Below are 7,562 nucleotides of genomic sequence, written 5' to 3'. Positions count from 1 at the left end.
AGCTTTCTTCATAATTTTGTATGTTACTTATAGCTTTATAAATTTCTCATTTATGGCATTCTTAATAAATTCGGTTGTTATTTATAGCTTTATCAATATATTTGTTATTTATAGTTTTCTTAATAAACTTATATGTTGTTTATATATTTCATCATAAATTTGTATGTTATTTATAGCTTTCTTCATAAATTTGTGTTATTTATGGCTTTTTTAATAAATTTATATGTTACTTATAGCATTCTTTATAAATTTGTATGTTATTTATAGCTTTATTAATATATTTGTTATTTATAGGTTTCTTAATTTATGCTATAGCTTTCTGAATAAATTTTTATGTTATTTATAGCTTTCTTAATAAATTTGTATGTTACTTATAGCTTTATAAATTTGTCATTTATGGCTTTCTTAATAAATTTGTATGTTATTTATAGCTTTCTTCATAAAGTTGTATGTTATTTATTCATTTCTTCATAAATTTGTATTTTATAGCTTTATTAATAAATATGTTTGTTATTTATAGCTTCATAATTTTGTCATTTATGGCTTTCTTAATAAATTTGTATGTTGTTTATATATTTCTTCATAAATTTGTATTTTATTTATAGCTTTCTTAATATATTTGTTATTTATAGTTTTCTTAATTTATGTTATAGCTTTCTGAATAAATTTGTATGTTATAGCTTTCTGAATAAATTTGTATGTTACTTATAGCTTTAAAAATGTTGTCATTTATGGCTTTCTTAATAAATTTGTATGTTATTTATAGCTTTATTAATGTGTATGTTCTTTATAGATTTCTTAATAAATGTATATTTATAGATTTATTTATAAATTTAAATGTCATTTATAGCTTTCTTCATAAATGTGTTATTTATAGCTTTATTAATAAATTTGTATGTTATGTATAGCTTTCTTCATAAATTTGTGTGTTTTTTATAGCTTTCTGAATACATTTTAATGTTATTTATTGCTTTCTTCATAAATCCGTATGTTATTTATAGCCTTCTTAATAAATTTATATGTTACTTATAGCATTCTTCATAAATTTGTATGTTATAGCTTTATTAATATATTTGTTATTTATAGGTTTCTTAATAAATTTATGTTAGAGCTTTCTTCATAGATTTTTATGTTATTGATAGCTTTCTTAATAAATCTATATGTAATTTATAGCTTCGTAAATGTGTATGTTACTTATAGCTTTATAATTTCTCATTTATGGCTTTCTTAATATATTCCTATGTTATTGATAGCTTCATCAATATATTTGTTACTTATAGCCTTCTTAATAAATTTGTGTGTTATTTATAGCTTTCTTAATATGTTATTTATAGTTTTCTTAATTTATGTTATAGCTTTCTGAATAAATTTGTATGTTATGGCTTTCTGAATAAATGTGTATGTTACTTATGGCTTTCTTCATAAATTTGTGTGTTATTTATAGCTTTATTTTTAAATTTTTATGTCATTTATAGCTTTCTTCATAAATTTGTATGTTATTTGTATCTTTCTCAATAAATGTATTGTTATTTATAACATGATAGGTGTTTGTAGCGATAATAAATCTTACGGTTTAAATCGCCGTGTTTGTGTCTTGATGTTAAGAATAGTGCTGACATCTTTGTACTAGAAACTGTTAATCTGGTCTGTGCTCTCAGCATTGCCATCCCCCCTGTCCTTTGGAATCCATGTTGTGGGAACTATTAATAGTTGTACCTCGTGCTTTTTCTCCTGGGAGGACCAACCTATGGGGGAGACGTCCCCCCACATCTTCCTCCTCCCCACCAGGCTGTTTACGGTAGCATTTGAGAATTTCAGAGATTTTAAATGTCCTGTGAATGCCCACGAAACCAACCTGCTCCTTTGCGGGGAGCCAGCATGTTGCTGCGTACGGTTCAGGTCTTGCTTAAGGGTAAACAACGATGTGAGCATACCCCCAAGACATCTTCCCCGAGGCTGTAGAGTTACGAGTGGCAGGGTGTGTGGGATTGTACGGGCAAGTACCTAGGCCAGTGGCCCCTGCAATGCTGTGGAACTTCACCCCTGCACAAGTGCAAAATCCAGGAAAACTACCCCATTAAATTGGAAAAAGCATCGTCCTGGCAGTACCAGAGAGGTGAAATCACCACAACGTGCTGGGCCCTGTCCTGTGCCCACCGAGCCCTGCTCAGCACTATCCAGTACCCTCAAAGAGAAAAAGACCCTGGATCTCATGGCAAAGCAGCAGGCAGTGCTTCTACTCCAGCCCCAGCAACGAGCACTGCGGCTGCTGCAACCTCAGCAACAGGCACTCTAGCCATTCCAGCCGTGGTGACAGGTACTGCTGCTACTCCAACCCTGACAGCAGGGCTTCACCCTGTTTCAGTACCTTCTGGATGTTCCTAGCCGCCGGTTGAGTTTTGAATTGTTGAGGCGCTTTCTTCTTAGCATCAGGTTCTGGACGTTCGCACTTGGGGAGCTGGTTTCTGGGTAAGCAAAGAGCGCTATCCAAGGAGGATTTATAGAGATGGAGTTATGGACAGGTAATTGAGTGGGGATATCCATGCCCCTGGCACTGTTTCAGAGGACACCTTGTGTAAAATAAGTCCAGCTCCTGGGCTCTGTCCTAACACATGAGGCTTAGGAGCAGGGTCTGCCCATTCACACGTAGGGAGCTGGTGTCTCAGTCACGGGATAGTGGTGTAGGGTGATGCTTTAGAGGGAGGAAGTTTGAGGTGGGTAAATAAGCGAGGATATCCGTGTTGGAGGCACTGGTCCGGCAGGCTCCCTGCATAGAACGTGTCCAGCTACCTTTTTTCGGTCCTAGCACATTAGGCTTAGGAGCAGGGTCTGGACACTTGCACTTAGGGAGCTGGTGTCTCGGTCACTGGAGTGTGGTGCCTACTCAGGCCTTACAGAGATGGAGAGTGAGGTGGGTAAGTAAGTGAGGATATAGATGTTGGTCCCACTGTTCTGGAGGGATCCCTCTGTACAAGATGCCCAGCTATACCTTTCTGTTCTAACTCGTTAGGCTCATTACTCTGCTAATGTAAATCTGTATGTGCTTTACTGGATGAAGCGGGTGAAAGTCTGCATTGACAACAAGGTGCAAGGACTGAGGTTGGCCTAATGCCCGCTACCACAGTCAAGGGCAAGACTGGGCTGGCCTCTGTGTTTGCCACCAAGAAGAACCTTTTGCTCCACTGTTGGCTGCAGCCCAGCAGGTGTCGAGCGGTGGGGACACATGCCATGCCAGACCTTGATGTGAGGGATGGCCTCCCCTGTTATCAGAGAGCCATCCAGGAGAAAAAGGGCAGGCCCAGCAGCCTGTGGCTGGCATATGCTGGAGGTACGATCTAGTCCAAATCCCCTGTCCAAGTAGGGTCATCTAAAATATATATAATGGCTATATCCCATGGAACCTTACTAAGCAGGTTCCTGAAGAGGCCAAAGTCTGCTCTCCTTAAGTGCAGAGCAGTGAGCTTGCTGCGCGCTCTTCTCACTGTCCTGAGGACCTTGAACTCTATCATCTCATGATGGCTACAACCAAGGCTGCCCTGGAGCATCACATTTCCAACCAGTCCTTCCCTGACCCATGTACTCTTGTTAACAGACCACCTGCCCCCAGACAGAGTTCCATACTCTCTAGACTATCCCTAACATAAAGGGCAACTCCCCCTCCCCATCTGCTGGGCCTTTCTTGTCTAAAGAGCCTGTAACCTTCCATTCCAACAGTCCAGTCATAGGAGGCATCCCAACATGTTTCTGTGATAAAATGCTTTTCTCTCTCATGCTGATTTCTGAAGTCACACTGCACTGCCAGGGAGCTGTGTTGTTGATATTTACATCAAAGATGACAAAGATGAATTACTTCAGGCTTGCTTAGCTCACTGGATAGGAGGGAACCATGGAATCTGGGTTAGGGAATTTGTAGAAAATCGCTTTGAAATTTTGATGCTATTTGATACTGGGAGATTGGTGTTGGCAGCCCCGGACCTTCTCATGTCTTTTGAAATCTTTCATTCAGAGTAACCTTTTTTTCTGCATTTTCTGTTTGAACTAGTAGGCTTGCAGGAAATCCAGTTTCCATTTCAGCAGGTGAAGCTGCAGAGCTGCCAGGCAGAAGTACTTCCAGGGACTTCAGAGCCTTTAGGAAACAGAACTCAGAGTGAGTCATGCAGCTCATGTAGTACCTCTATACTTCTGCTATCACCTGCGGCAGCTCAGTTAAACCTGGTGTTTTTTGCTGTGCTGTGGTTGCTATACTGGCTTCGGTGGAAGCTCATTCTGAAAATGCACAAAGCTTTTCTCTGTGGAGATCAGATTTACATGTGTTAGGTGTGTGTTTTGGTGCTGCCCTTATGTTTGACTACGATAACTGCAGTTTGATTCATTCAGCATTAATACATGTGAGTCTGAGTTACTACACATGTATCTGCGAACACAAGGCTTTAACCTGATAACTGTGCTAAGCTTCCTACTTGTTACTTGGAGGACAGAATGGTCAACCTGACATCTGACAGTCAGGGATTTGTTCAGAGACCTGGAAATGGGAAGAACATGGTGCTAATTTTGTTACTTGTCATTACATTTAACTTTCAAATTTTCTTATTTGTGATTTCCTTGATATTAACCATTAAGGAGGAAGCCTTTGGTAGGACTGTTCTACTGAGTGGAATTCCCTACCTGCATTTTTGTAACCAGGTGAATGTAAAGGTCTCATTTTGTCTTCTGATCTTCAAATGGTGGATTTGAAAACACCACTTCTTAAAGAAGCTTAGGTGTAAAATGTTCCAGCAGCGTTGCTGCTGAGGTAAGTTGTACAAACCTTGAACAGTGCCAAGAAAGGAAGAGGCTAACCTTGGCATTGTACTCTGGGAAATGTTGATATAATTGTCAAAACACTGGGGCAGACCCAATAAACATAATAACTAGCTCACATTGGTCACATTGTGGGCATTGGCCCTTGAATATTACTTGGATTATTGCAGTTTGGTGACAAGTATGTTGGTAGTATTTTTCCTCTAAATTAAAAGAGCGGTAGCACGTTGAGTTCAATGTAATTATAGGTACTTAATAATAACATATAGCTTGTATTATTGTTGCCTTATTGCAAACCTAGGCAATGTCTTTTGATTTAGAAACAGCAGTAGCATATTTGATTTCATATGGCAGTGGCAAGAATACACAGCATATTTTCCTGTGGTTAATTGATCTGCATCATCAGCAAACTGAGCCACATTATTCTTCTCAGGTAGCCAAAGAGTAAACTAAGAGTCAAAGTAGTATCTTAATTTATGGGCAGACGGCTGTCCTGAGAATGTACACTGCTTGAAAAGCTTTGCTCCTTCTACCCTGGTGAAAGAGAGTAGGGTGCTGGCAGCTGCAGCTTGTGCCACCCCTCCTCCTCACAAGGACTGCCAGCTCCTTTTCACTTGCTTTTCCCGGATCTGTTACCCAGGTCCGTGTCATCCCACCTTACTTCCAGGTTAGTCCAGCTAAACTAAGCCCAGCTATGACTAAGCACTAGGTGTGGCTATGGTACTAGGTCTTTTCTGCCTGCTTCCTGTTCATTTGGCTTCAGGCTTGTGTTGCAGGGGTATCTGTACATCTCTGCATAAAGCAACAGCCACCCATGCCTGGGTGTTGAGTCAAGCCAAACATAATCCAAAATGAATAAAATTAAAGGCATCCATGCTGGAATTTTTACTCTGATTAGTTGCTTTTTTTTCTGTCCTCCAAAACAGTTTTCTCCAAAAATGTCTGTCTTTTTTTTTAATTATTATTATTTGGGGACAGAAGGTACGGATACTTTAGAGCAGAGACCTTTGCTCCTGAGTACATCAAAATTGTTGTTGTGGTTTAAATCCAGCCACGCAGCTCGTCCACTCACTCCCCCACTTCTTTCACTCCCTCTACTCCTGGAGGGACGGAGGACAGAATCGAAAAGAATGCAAGTCCCACGGGTTGAGATAAGAACAGTTTAGTAACTAAGGTATAACACAAATCACTACTGCTACCACCAAAAATAATAATAATAATAATAATAACGATAAAGGAAATAACAAGAGGAAAGAATAGAACACCTCAACACCAGCCGACTAGTAACTCGCCCCACTCCCCAGCCCCCCACCCGACAGAGAACCAACCGATACCTCGTCCAACCCTGCAGTCCCTAGACATTCCGGGTAACTCTCCGTTACATCCTGGGCATGATGTGCTGTGGTATTGAATACCTCTTTGGCAACCTTGGGTCAGGTGTCCTGTCTCTGCTTCCTCCTGGCTTTCCCTCGTCCCTGGCAGAGCACGAGGCTCAGAAAGTCCTTGGTCAGACTAAAATATTTGTGTTATCAGCTCTGTTCCCAGGCCAAAAGTCAAAACATAGTGCTGCACCAGCTACTAAGAAGGAGAAAAATGACTGCTACTGCTGAACCCAGAACAATTGTTTAGAATAATACATGAAAATTCAAGTCTTGTGAATTAACTGCATTTGTTTGAGTAGTCCTGTGCAACTGTTTACCTCATGAAATTAAGTGTAACATTATGTAGCAGCTCTGTCAATGGCACATGTAGAACAATTTGAATAGCTTCTGAGAGAGGAAGTGAGAAGGAATAAATCATTTATCTAGTATATGTGACTGAGATAAATTAAATGCATTTGTGCAGGGATTGTAATTCATTGTATATCTGTCCCATGCCTACCACAGTGAGCTCATGCTTTTTGACAGCCTAAGCTTTAAACAGCAGTTAAACATAGGTTCTTGATTACAACGAGTCTGTAAAAGCGTGTAGATTGATACAGATATTTTGCTGCTCTGGCTGTCAGAAATACTTAGAAATTACTCAGACTGTGGTAAGTGTTTACAAAGCAGAAGCACATGTTAAACAATTGAAGGTTTCAAAACACTTTAAAAAGGAGTTCGGTGTGATAGATACTAAAAACCGGTATTTAAGCGATGCTGGGTAACATGAACTGCTCAACAACAACTTAAATGCTTAGGAAAAATTGTGCTGGGATCCTTAAATTTCTTTAAAATGTTGTTCTTACAATGAGATAGGCAGTTTTTATAGTTGTGGCTATCTGTGGATTATAATTTTTTTAATGAGCAGTACTTCAGTAGTCAATGTGAAAGACTCGGTGTCTGGTGGCAGGAAAAACGTGTGGGTACTCTGACCTATTGGTGGAGCAAAGTCTGCTTACTAAGTGTGCATGGCTGTGTTTCACTTTATTCACAACAGAGGTGGTGCTAGTTCAGTTCTATGCCAAATCTTGCGTGGTTTGTCCAGCCAGCAGTGAAACAGAATGTTTCAGCCTGGAGGAAGGATCTGAGCGCAGGGCTGGATAAGAGATGTTTTCCTGAGGCACCACTTTACCTTTTCTGGTACTTGGAACGACTCATACAAGGTTCACACAGTGTATCTTCTGTAAAAGCTTGGGGTTAAGCACTTTTTTCTGAGCACTCTTATGCAATTACGGGGGCTGTACAAGCGATTCTCCATGGATGGTAACCGTGCCAGCTGCTGCATTCACTGTTGTCTCCAGTTGCACATCTCATGCAAATGAAAGCCTTTAAAATATTTGT

Source organism: Lathamus discolor, chromosome Z, assembly GCF_037157495.1.
Source record: "Lathamus discolor isolate bLatDis1 chromosome Z, bLatDis1.hap1, whole genome shotgun sequence".
NCBI lineage: Eukaryota > Metazoa > Chordata > Aves > Psittaciformes > Psittacidae > Lathamus > Lathamus discolor.
The sequence above is the reverse complement of the archived record's forward strand: the minus strand, read 5'-3'. Positions refer to the sequence as shown.